The sequence below is a fragment of the Mercenaria mercenaria genome, chromosome 8 (genome assembly GCF_021730395.1).
Source record: "Mercenaria mercenaria strain notata chromosome 8, MADL_Memer_1, whole genome shotgun sequence".
Lineage (NCBI taxonomy): Eukaryota > Metazoa > Mollusca > Bivalvia > Venerida > Veneridae > Mercenaria > Mercenaria mercenaria.
In genome coordinates, this window is record NC_069368.1 from 84,514,077 (window position 1) to 84,527,479 (window position 13,403).

General features: G+C 32.2%; 1 long non-coding RNA gene across 1 annotated transcript; it reads right to left on the minus strand.

Moving 5' to 3' along the window:
• Positions 1–518: 518 nt before the first annotated feature.
• On the minus strand, positions 519–5,160 carry LOC128559129 (uncharacterized). Its single transcript, XR_008372209.1, has 4 exons — positions 4,854–5,160; positions 3,580–3,717; positions 2,804–2,971; positions 519–2,287 (listed from the first exon to the last, which is right to left on the minus strand). It is a non-coding gene; the product is annotated as an uncharacterized LOC128559129 (long non-coding RNA).
• Between the last annotated feature and the right edge of the window lie 8,243 nt (positions 5,161–13,403).

A 13,403-nucleotide genomic window follows, 5' to 3' on the forward strand; every position in this document is an offset into this window, starting at 1 on the left:
AGATATTAAAAATAAAAACAGTACATTTCAGTTATCCTTTCTTTCTAGTTTATTTCTCACATACTGGTAATGGTTAACAGTTCTGAAATAAATTTATCTTTTGTTACAATTGCATGATATAAGTAAGATCCCATTCTTAATAAACAAAATGATAATCAATTAAAATCTACAACAATTTCTATAAAAATATTTCTAAAATTGTGTTACCATGGCAACAAATATATTAAAATCCCTTTTCTATGATAAAACTTTAAAAAAAACATGTTAGCTTGAAATAAGGATTTTAAAAAGTAAAATATTTTAAGGCATATGTATTTACAAAAATAAACTGAAAATTTCCCATGAAAATGTTAAGGATGTTTGGTTTTATGACAGTTTTTATAACATGGGTAATAACAATAAGAATAAGACAGATTTGTCATTGTTTCTTCATAACTTGTCTTTTACATGCTGATAATAAATGACTACTTTGGATAAAAAGAACCTTCTATTACTATGAAATTTTATTTTTGTGATGCTTACTTAAAACAGAAAAAAAAGCTAATTTAAATCTTTCATATTTTCTATGAAAGCATTATTCAAATTGCGTTACCATGGCAACATATGCAATAAATTGCTTTTTCTACAAAATTACTTAAAAATAAAAGCTTAATTTAAAATAATGTTTCTTGTAAGTTGAATATAATGAAGTATATGTATTTGAAAGTAAAATTTGAATATTATATGTGAAAAGATATAAAATGTTTGATTTTATGACAGATTTCGTAACACGGGTAATAACCACAAGAATAAACTATTTCAGTCGTTGTTTCTTCAGTTTGTGTTTTCAATTACTGGTAATCACTGGCTGTTTTTAAATAAATGAATCTTCTTTTACAAAGAATATTTAGATATTCACTTAAAGTGCAACGATCTAGCTGGCTAAAGTCCTTCACATTTTCTATAAAAACATTATTAAATTATGTTACCATGGCAACATATGCATTTGATTCTGTTTTCTACAATAGTACTTTAAAACAGAGCTAAATTTGGAAACGTGTTTCCGATAACTTGAATATTATAAAGTGGTATGTATTCAAAAATATTATCTCAAAATTTTTCCATATTTTGTAGGAAAATTGTGTTACCATGGCGACATATGTTTTAAATTTCCTTTTCCTACAATAATACTTAAAAGCAAGAGCTTATTTTAAAGAAGTATTTCTAGTAAGTTAAATATTTGAAAGTATAAGTATTCAGGAAAGAAATCTGAAAATTTCACATAAAAAATTTAAAAACAGTCATGTTCTGTAACAAAAGTAGTTATGTAAGAATAAACATTTCAGTCATCCCTTTCCTCATAATCTGTTTTTTCACTGGCTAGTTATAACTGACAATACAAAAAAGTGAACATTCTTTTACCATTACATTATATACTGTAGATCACTTATTGAAATACAAATCCATAATTTCAATGAAATATAATTTGAATTATGTTACCATGGCAACATACATACTAAATTCCTTTTTCTAAAAATACTTTAATAATTAACACAACAGCTTAACTTTTGATGAAGGTTACACTGCTACAAACTCTGATGAAAAGTAGATATTTATTTCCAGCCAATACTTTAATGTTGGTGACTGAAACTACAACCTCTACTTGATGTTTAACCTTAACAGCTAAACACATCTATATGAACAGCAAAACAGGCTAAAGTGTTGTGTATTAAAACGTTTGAATTCAACAACAATTTCTATCTTTTACATTCACTTCCTTTTTTCAGTTCTCAGAAAAATCCTCGCCAATCACAATTTCAGTTTTCAATTGAAGTGGTTTGGGACAAACAGAATCCTTTGACTTTTCAGACAAATACTATTCTCTTACGAGTCCATACAGGTACCATTGTCAGGCTTGTGTCATTCCATGTCAATAATATTCGTTTGGCAAGGGGGAGTAGATTTTAGTAAGTTAACTGGACTGTCACTTTTAACACTAACAATCCATGTGTTTCTGCAGACATGATAAAGTGGTAATACTGGGTTATCTTCTTCAAAAGTTTAAAATATTGTGATAAGATATTTCTTCACTGGTAGAATGTGACAGGATTTAAATCATTGTTGACCAACTGTGCAGTGTTATGGCCTTTCTTTCATGACCGACACACTGTGTCAGCAATATCATGTATTATTAAAGGTCTCAGTATTCAACCTCCTCCACAGATTCTTCTAAATTCAAAAGTGCAAGTCAGATTCAAACTTTTCATGGTCTGTGATCATTGTTGAATATTCAATCATCTCTGATATCCTGTAACAAATAAGTAAAACATATTATTTTAAATAATTAACCATATTATTTTAAATAATTAACCTAGGAGTCTCTTTATTTAATAAAAGCAGAGTTATCACTACTTGATAATAGATGATTCTTTAATTTCTTACAACCAATGCTCTAAAATATTGACAAACAGACTGACAACAGCGTGCTGTCAGTATATAAAATGTACTTTGTTTGTAGATTTTGATTACTGCAAATAGAATGTTCTAAAAAAACATTTTTTGCATTTATTGGGTTAACCCTTAACCTGCTAAATTTGTTAAATTGACTACTCCATCTTTAAATAGAGACAGTACCATTTATAGCTTATATGGGGTTCTCATAGAAAATTTGCAAAGTATCAAACACTGCAGATCATGATCAGACTGCACAGATGTGCAGGTTGATCTTGATCTGCACTGGTTGCAAAGACAGACATAGCTGCCTCATGCAGCCTAAGGGTTAAAAGTATACACTGTTTTAACAGTTATCAAAAATGGTTGTTACCTAGTAAAAGTCTCCACAGACTGTACCACAGCAAGATGTTATTTCTATTCTAGCCAGTAACATTGTCAAAATGGAATACCAATACAGGTAGTGATGTACCATGCTCACAAGTTGTCTGCCCCTTAACCAACTGAGTTGCTTCATAAACAAGAGGAAACACTTGCATTCCTGAAAAAAAATTTAAAAGTCTTTGGTAAAAGTATCTGTTATCTTCATGTATCTCAGGAACCTTTACAGTCTTCATTCTAATCTATATTCTTGGTGCAATAAAACTGGTAAAAAATTCAATCACATCACAATGTCTAAGTCAAGAATGGGTTCATTAAATTTGAAAATAATCGCATTACAATTAAACTAAACAATTAATTGATTTACTTTGAATACTTAATTAAAATTCCTGTTATTTAGAACTATATTCTACAAGTTAATGAGATATCAACTTATACACATGTATGTACATGTTGTGTTCAGCATTCAAATCATCCATGTACTTATTGAGTGCCACAGACTTTTCTCAGGCTAATAGCCAATGTCATGAAGACTTTACACCAACTGATCCTCCTCAAAACCAGATTGTTGAAATTAAATTTCAATAATGCCAGTGTTGTCAGTTTAAGCCATTTAATAGTCATAGTACATGTACATACATTGTACAAATCATTAGTGTAGAAGTAGACTTATTTTGAATTGACTCCAACAAAACCTAGACAGAGGTATAAATAAATAATATATTGCATTAAAATTTTAATAAGAGCCATTAGCTGCATGTTACTTACCTGATTCCTCAAAGCACATCCAAAATATGTTACATTTTCTTGGGATCTTAAAGTAAACAGGCCAATTTCCTGGCTGTTGTATGTTATATGAAACAGCTGTATAGTGGAATGAACCATCAAAGGAACAAGGAATATCATCTGAAAGAAGATACATTACATGTACTGTAAACATCACTAAAATCAAAAACTTCATGAATACTAAATTAATAATGTGATTGTGAAAGGTTTCATTAACTTACCACAAAATACTATAAAAGTTATTATACTATGAAACTATTTTTTACAGGATCATAATTTGTTTTACACACAGCAAGGCTTAAAAATTTCAAAATTAAAAAGATTTTCATTATACATGTTATATGGCATAAATTCCCACTATCAAAAAAAAAAATCATCCTGTTACAAAACATTCTGAATCAACAATAATAGATCAACAATAATAGAAAAAGAGAGTAGTCACCAGATAGAATTAACATGACTTATGAGACCCACAGCAAAAACAGTTACCATTTTATAAATGGAAGTGTCTAGACATCCGGTAACCAGAAACCTAGCCGGTGGTCTAGCCAACCGGTAACAGGATGCCTAGCCTGTCCAAATTTCTATCCTATAGGGGTTTTCTAGGTGTCCGGTAATCAATTTTCAAATATTGTATACGCCTTGCAGGTGAATATTCAAACCTATGCCAAAAAATGATACAATAAATTTATTTCCTTACAGTATTCATATATAAAAAGATCCCCGAACAGCTAGAAAAACATTCGCGGAGAGGCTAGTCGTATTGTTGCCGGACAGCTAGAATGCAGGGTAGGCGTCCGGTTACCGGACATCTGCATATTTCCTTTTAAAATACCTTGGCTACTACGCGAGTGGGGACTTTTCGAGAAATGATGTGACACAGGCAGGCATCTATAAGTCTGCATCAAATTTATTAATTATCATTGCTACATCATGTACATGTATATTGTATTTTCCCATAATAATGCTTACTATGGACAATGAACTAATTTGATGAATCCTGGTCACCTCGAGTAAGAAGCTGCCTGCCTTCAATAATCTTTGTGATAACCCAACTGGCCATTTTATATTAAATACACAGGCATAGTGGAATCATCTGTGTTTAGTGGCCTTAAGATAAATTTCATAAATTTCCCTCGGTATGTTTTGGATTCACTTCCGGGTAAAAAAAAAAACGACTTATTTCACAGTGCTTCAGTGAAAGTTTCAAATATATTAGAGAACTTCATTAACAACTGTTTATAAACGGTACTTACCAAATCAGTAAACAGTATTACAAGTCTCAGATCCCTTCATCGTTGAACAAAAGGTAGTTAAACAAAAGTAAACATCACATGCTTCCCTGTTTTTACTGTTAAAATCCGAAACCGGAAACATAGCGAAGGGGAAACAACTGATTTTCAACGAAATTATTTTTGCCTCAGGCGTAATACCACTATTTTTTTACAGGTCTGAAGTCTAAATATTCTTTCTGTAGTAGGCTGTCATCAATCATGTAACAATCAGTCGTACTTAAACGGTCAAACTTTTGCTAATTAAAACATGTGTAAGAAAGCTGCGCGCGTAAACTTTAAACGCAACTTTAAACGTCGTTTCTCGATATTACGTCATGCCGCATCTGGACCGGTTTTCAAAGACGACGTCACATTTGATAAAGAACAATTACTTCTGCTAGCAATAATCCGCGGCTAAAAATAGAAACGGAATTTCAACGGAAAAGTTTCCAAACATTTCCGGTCCATAGACAATACCAGTTTGTACCTCTGATAGCTTTTCCAACAAGTTGTAATACTTTTCAAATATGTCAGAACAAACTTAAATGTTCGTCATATCTATCAAATTGTAAGATATTATATTAATGCAACCCTAGTGATCTAAGAATGTTACTGAATTTTCGACTGCATTGTATCGTTTTCGTTTCAAGCAAACAAAAATATGAACACATGTTAATTAGGCTATTTATAGAAAATCGATAATCAGCAGTGATATGGATTTCCTCAGGCGTTGGTACTGTCAATTAACACTAATTAGCGCAAATTTAGTGAGATGCTTTATGAAGAGGACAGTAATTATTGATATAACTTGAACATGTACAGTTCATCGTTATATCAAGAACAAAATATACTAAAACATGCTTAGCAATACGAGAGTGAACAAAAATAAAAGAACGTTTAGTTAAAATTCATTCGATATTGCTTGCAGTGTGACCTGCCGTGAGAATCAAAGACATGTATGTTTTCTAAATAATATTCCCTCACGGATAATCTTCCTTCAGCAAATGTACAATATAAGATACTATATGTATGCATAGAGTATTCCGGTACAATTTCGTCTGACAAAACACGAATTATCAACGTGGAAACCCACAGGTCGCCGGAGGTGACAAATGTTGCAAACTCGCTTTGCCTAAGTTGTGCTACTGTATCACGATTTCATCAACTTGTAAGTCCGTGAAAGTGGGCGCAGCGATGATACTAATACTCGCCTTTTTGAAACGGCAATCTGTCAGACTGCAAGTCGTCGGATAACAGATTTGACCAACTTAAAAATTGAATTGTTTCAAGACAGATTCTGGTCACTTCAGCTATATTCATTCGAGTCGCACCATGAGAAAAACAACATAGTGCATTTGTGACCAGCATGAACCCAGATCAAACTGCGGATCCACACACTCTGGTGAGAATCCTTGCTGTTCGCTGACGGTTTCTCTAGTTGTAATAGGCTTTGAAAGCTAACAGCATGGATTCTGACCAGACTGCGCGGATGCACAGGCTGGTCTGGATCCATGCTAGTCGCAAACGCACTATGTTGGTTTTCTCATGGTGTGTCTCAATATATCTGGATTGATACAGATATATGTATAAAAATTAAAACGGTTTCGTTTCGCCAGTTACATATTTTTCGACTTTTTTCTCGGTCTGACTAAAGTTGTAAGTTTGTCTGACTTAATGTCCAGCATTTTTGCGAAGCCTGCTGTCATGTCTAGCGAACTTTTGAGTATAACAGATGGAGTGATAATTAATGCACCTCTAAAATACACTGGCTGCAGAGCTGGCATTCTGAGATGCATTTGTGGTGCTTGTTTGTGTTGTTTTCTTTCACAAAAGTCTCATGAAAACCACAGCTATCTGATACGGACTAAATCAGTGTGTATATAATAATTCATGACAGACACTGCCCAAAAGCTTTAAAAAGAAATCTTAAAAGCTGAATGATTTGGAGAAAAAGCTTATACTATTTATTCGTAGTAAAACATCTTCGATGTAATTTATGTTGTAGTTTTCGTCACAAATAATCAAAAAGGATCAAAACTATTCGTTAAAGACTGAATCAGTGTGTATGTAAACAATGACTGGCAGTGAAAAAGGATTAATTTTGAAACCAAAGCCGAATATTAAAAAAAAAAATGAAAAACAAAAGTTCTTATGGTTTATATTAACAATTCCTCAGTTGTCGCTTTCTTTGTAATATTTTATACATTGATTAGCAGCCACCATCAGCGCTTTGAGCCCTTTGATTTGTAAATTTTGTATAATTTATTGTATTTCGTCAAGCTCAAGTAGAGACAAATTTCAATGTGATGGCCACTATCTAAAACATTTGCCGAGAATTCATTACAGCATTAATTTTGATAAAAGAAACATCAAACTATTGTTAAACAATTATAAAACACAAAATAAAACTGTAAATATAATTTTTTTCTAGGGTGCCTCAAGTAAACAGATTTAATGAGACAGAATTCTAACTGCAACATTGAAACATTAAGGTCGAATCCTGTGGGTCTGTTTTGAATTTTGCTTAAAATGTAAAGGTATTTAAACTTATACTGAAAAGTAATTTATAATTATTTGTTCATTTTGTTTTACGTTGTTAATTTTTAGTATTTTACAACGGTACATTATCTTGTAACATTTTAATGAAAAATAAACAATAGTAACCGCATAATACACTTGTTTTGTCTTGATATTGTATATTATTGCATTTTATATCCGGGATGTAATTAATTACTTCTTTTGGCGGAGGAAGTCCAAATGGGTCAAAGTACAAAGTATTAAAGTAACAAACCCAGTGTGTTCCAGACCCAACAGAGTCGTCCAAATTTATAATTCCACATTCTTTATTTAATTTTGTTTTTGGTAAATTATTTCTACTAAATACACCCCTAAAGTATTTAATTTTCATTTGTTTAACCCATTGTTCAATTTCAAAGTGAGAAATAGGTTTGTTTAAATTTTTTTTTTTTTAACTATACGAATTCGTCTGTAAGGTCTCCGTTGAGAATCAATCTGTATACCTTTACCGCTTAACAAAGATGTAATCAAAGGTATTCCAAGACTAGCAGCCAACATGCCTAAAAACCCACCGTCTTGTTTTTGTTTTTGTGTTAATTTAATCACTCTAGATCCCACTAGTTGTTTTCTTTGATTAGGTGTAAGATATGGTGATATCATGTTTGTGCCCCCCATGAGTGGTGGGGGCATATAGATTTGGTCTTGTCCGTGCGTCCGTCCGTCTGTGCGTCCGTCCGTCCGTCCGTCCGAAGTTCGTGATGCGCCTAGCCCGAAAAGTATTTGATCTGAATTGATGAAACCTTGCATGAGTCTTTATCATGATATGAACTTGCGCACCTCCTATTTCTCGTCTGGCTCCGCCCCCTATTTTCAGAGTTATGGCCCCTGAAATAGTCAAAAATGCACATTTTTACCTTGTGACACGCCTAGCTCAAAAAGTATTTGATATAGATTCATGAAACCTTGCATGAGTCTTAATCATGTTATGAATTTGCGCACCTTCTATTTTTTGTATGGCTCCGCCCCCTATTTTTAGAGTTATGGCCCCTGAAATAGTCAAAAATGCACATTTTTACCTTGTGACACGCCTAGCTCAAAAAGTATTTGATATAGATTCATGAAACCTTGCATGAGTCTTAATCATGATATGAACTTGCGCACCTCCTATTTTTCATCTGGCTCCGCCCCCTATTTTCAGAGTTATGGCCCCTGAAATAGTCAAAAATGCACATTTTCACCTTGTGACATGCCTAGCTCAAAAAGTATTTGATATAGATTCATGAAATCTTGCATGAATCCTAATCATGATATGAACTTGGGCACCTCCTATTTTTCGTCTGGCTCCGCCCCCTATTTTCAGAGTTATGGCCCCTGAAATAGTCAAAAATGCACATTTTCACCTTGTGACATGCCTAGCTCAAAACGTATTTGATATAAATTCATGAAACCTTGCATGAGTCTTAATCATGATATGAATTTGCGCACCTTATTTTTTTCATTTGTGTCCGCCCCATATTTTTAGAGTTATGGCCCCTGAAATAGTCAAAAATGTACATTTTCACTTTGTGACGCACCTAGCTCAAAAAATATTTAATATAAATGGTTGAAAAACTTGCATAAGTCTTAATCATGATAAAACTTGCACCCCTCTAATTTTTTGGCTGGCTCCACCCCCTATTTTTAAAGCTATGGGCCCCTGAAATAGCAAATAAATGCACTTTTTCACCTAATTATGTGCCTAGCTCAAAAAGTATTTGATGTAAATTCAGAAAACCTTGCTGGAGTCTTTATCGTGATGTGACCTTGCACACTTGGCATTCTTCTTAAGAATCTTAGCTCTTATTACAGAGTTATGGCCCTTGAAATAGCCAAAATAGTGGATTCTTTGTTTGTGATGCACATAGCTCAAAAAGTATATGGCCTAGAATAATGAATCCTTTTCATAAAATGTTTGTTGAGGCTATACCCTCAAACTGAGACTACAAACATCTGAATTATTGCCCCTTATTTGTGACAAATGTACCAGTGGGGGGCAGACCCTGTGTCCTACAGACACATTCTAGTTCTCTTATCATTAGCTACCGAAATCATACCATTTCCAAGTATTTTACTAACACTAATACTGGTAAGTCCTGACAAAGCGTCGATGCCTAGAGGAGCTAATATTTTGGAGCTATTTTTGCTGCCATTGGAAGAATTGATTAATTTGTGTTTTTGTTAAAAGCAAAGGAAAGTTTCTACGTAATTGTTCATGTTTTAATCTAAAAGTATGTGAAATTTTGTCATTGTAAGTTTTTGCTAAGTTTTTCTTTTGCCCATCTGTTAAATTTACATTATATTCAATATAATTTGATACCATTATATATTAAATTTATATTTTATTTAAACAATAACAAGTTCATTTCTAACAGGATTTATTTCAACTGTTTCTTCGTACAATACAATTGCGTAAACACGGATATTAGCTGCTGGCGGAATATTTAATTTAACTGTTAATGTAATATGCTTAGGATCTTCTGCAGTTCTTTCCTTTTTAAATTCTAAGTTAAAATGAACAAATCCAAACAAATTTTGAAAATTAAGTGACTTAAAGTCTATTTAAGAGACTTCCAGTAGTTTCATTATTTTGTTTATAATAATAATTAAGAACATCATCATAAATTCTAGGTATACTTGTATATTCCGTTTCGGGATAAAAAAAGCGTTACCAACTTCAAGACGGCAAGATTCCAACATACCATTATTATTTGCTGCATTAACTTTAAATGTATCTAATAAATGTGGGTTATGTTCTTGTGAATTACTTTTATCAGGTCGTTGTAAATAAACAAACACATGTTCGGGTTTTGTTACACCAGCTGTTATTCTAAAAGTTATATTATTCTGTTGTGTATCTGTTGACTGTGTTATCATTTCTCGGAGATATTTCAACCCCTCGCATTCTTATATCTTTCAGAAATTAAATTAAGTCCATAATCATTAAAAATTAAACGTGGAACCCACAAAATTAATTTAGTTACAATTACCCTACCTGCATCAGCAGCATTAGCTCTGTAAATTAATTCATCATCATTTGTTAATTGTAATGTTATTTGTATTTGACTTGGTGGTAACATGTTTTGTTCCAAACCTTGAAAAAATGAATAATTATTTAATGGAATTTTAGCATTTACATTATTACCACCCTGGATTAATACCTTTCTTGATTCAAAAACCTTTATTATATCCAGCTTGGTCATCCCTACTTTCAGCACTGGCGGTTTTATCTAAATAAATAAATTCGTTTGTTCCAGTTGATTCTGCATAAGCATTAGATAGTTCAACTAAATTTTTTACATTTATTACCTTATATAAATTATTACAATCATAGACATTTTTTCCATTTTGTTTAACTATTAGCTGAACAATTATTGAAGCTGCATTATTAATTAACTCCTTGGGGCCGAAATGCGACTAAAGGCGCTATATTTTCTACCCCGGTAGCGTCGATATCCGACTATACGCGCGTTGTCAGGACTCCCCAGGACGGCGATTGACGAGTATAGTCGCGGCACCGAGATCATGCTGATTGCGTCACATACTTTTTAATTTTTAATAATCTTGATAAAAGCAAAATTATTTTGCATACCGGCTATTATTTTTTAGATGTTATAATTATTAATTATGCAAATAATTAGTTTCCTTGTTAAAATAAATGTTTGTAAATATGCGGTAAAAGAAATAAAAAAGACGGACTCCTCTGTGTTTCGGTCATACTGTATTTCAAAAGATTAAAATATGTCGGCTGCCAGAGATTTTTCTTACATTGAAGAAAATATTTATTATCATGCTGATTTTGACATATTAGTTCCGTCGGATGATGATTCGGACGATAAATTTCATTATCAGAGAAATGGATGGTCGGAAAATGTTAAGTTTTAGAAAGCTGAAAGATTCCTACACTTACATCGCATTAAATTCAAATGGATAAAAATAACACAGCAAAACATGTTTTTATACATAAAAATGTGTGTAAATAAACGCTTTTGGCAAATTTAATAATTCTTCAAAGATGGGTGTAAATATTACAACTTAACTGTCTCAGTGCGAGTCACACAAACGTTTGTGTACATAAATAATAATAAAATTACATCAAAATAAACCAGCGATATCACACAAAATTGTGTTATTTTGAGTATGCGATGTAAATACTCCTGTGGATTAATAATGTAATCTACTTATTAGAATTTAATAGTGTTTACAATGTTAAAAAAAAGTAATAAAATCGGAAATGTACAATATTTATTAAACGCAATAGGTGTGTAAAAAATGGTAAATGTTTCGAAGGTGAATTATAGTATTCTATTTGCGGATATAAGTTACGGACGAAAGAGTGATATATATAAATATTTGTTTCAAACTATGAAAGATTAATAAGAATAGGTTGATTACACCATGTTATTAATATTTCCGTACTTGATCAATTGACTGCATGCGAGTGTGATTTATGAAAATATCAGAAATATTTTCTTCGACGTCAGGATAGTTAATTTCGTATCTCGCCGCAGCATGTAATTAATGATATTGGCCTCAGGGATTTAAACATTTGATCTGCATCAGACATAATTAATTACCATTAGCAATTTTATTCACTTTAAAACATAACTTCAAAATACCATAAACCAATCACAATATGAACTTACTACATTACTTGTTACAAGTGATACCCACTTTTCCTTATTGATTACCTTATTTCCAGGACGTATAATTAAAGGCGTGATCTATCTAATTGAATAGAGTTATGTTTCGTATCTTTCACAATAATTGTTTTTGTTCTAAACATGGATAATACTTTATATTTGTTTTATTTTTTATAAATTAAATTCTGTTAATACGTTTACGCGTTTTTCCAGAACCGACAAAATTTTATTTATTTCTTATATAATATCCTCCTCCTCATATTTGAATGTGAACACTTGAAACAAAAGAAAGCCGGTGGAAATGTAGCTAAGAAAAGCTGTTTTACACTAGTTCCCTTCATTTTGTATAAATCGTCCATAACGGAAAGAGTGGTTGTTACAGCAAGCCTTTTTTTTACTATAGAACAGTTATATAAGGAAATGTCTAAAATCTGACACTGTCAATAATGAAACATTTGAGTGCAATTTCATACGAAGCCAAGTGATTAGATCAAAGAGGGAGGGTTTCGTAATTTTTTTTTATACGCATAAGTTTATCAAATTGAGTAAGAAAGTGATGTCGTGTTTCGAAAATAATGATTGCATTAAAGGGCTTCAGTAAGATGAATCATTGCCAAATTTCCTATAATACGAAATCGAAAACCTAAAAACTAAGAGCTTACGAAACTGGGGCCCAAATACATAAGGTTTAAGTATATATAAAACAGCAGAATCCTTATAATACATATACATAATTTAATTGACACCTTACGTCCATTTGATATCAAAAAACATCGCACTATTCGTTCATTTCTATTGCTCATACATTTATTACAAGATGCCGTCTTACATCACGCACACACACAAAACACTGGTTTTCTACTCTGTACTCATTTAAAAAGCTAATGGAAAGGTTGTTTTGTAGATATTTAATCCATTTAAGTTCAGAGACAATGTCAAGTTTAGCCTTAAACCAGGGGGGCCGTATTCATAAAGCACTTAAGTATAAATATTGACTTAAATTCAAGATTTTACTTAAGATTGTTGTGATTTTCAGCTTAAGGTATTGGACCCCTATCGTAAAAGTTTAAAAAATTGCATTTGCATGGTAATTCTTAAGTTGTCCCATGTTTTCGCATGTGGTTGCAAATTTTAAACAAGCTTTTTACCGTGCCGTCTTTATGCGGTGCCTGCTGCCACCAGTGTCAAAAAGAATACTCAGTTTTGAGAAATCGTGTCAGTTCTGAAGACCATCCTAACACACAACCAAAAATAGTTCCAAGCATTTCAGGTACACAATTAATAAGTACAACAAGCAGAAAAACAAGCCATGTATTGATTTCCACTTTCTCCTCCT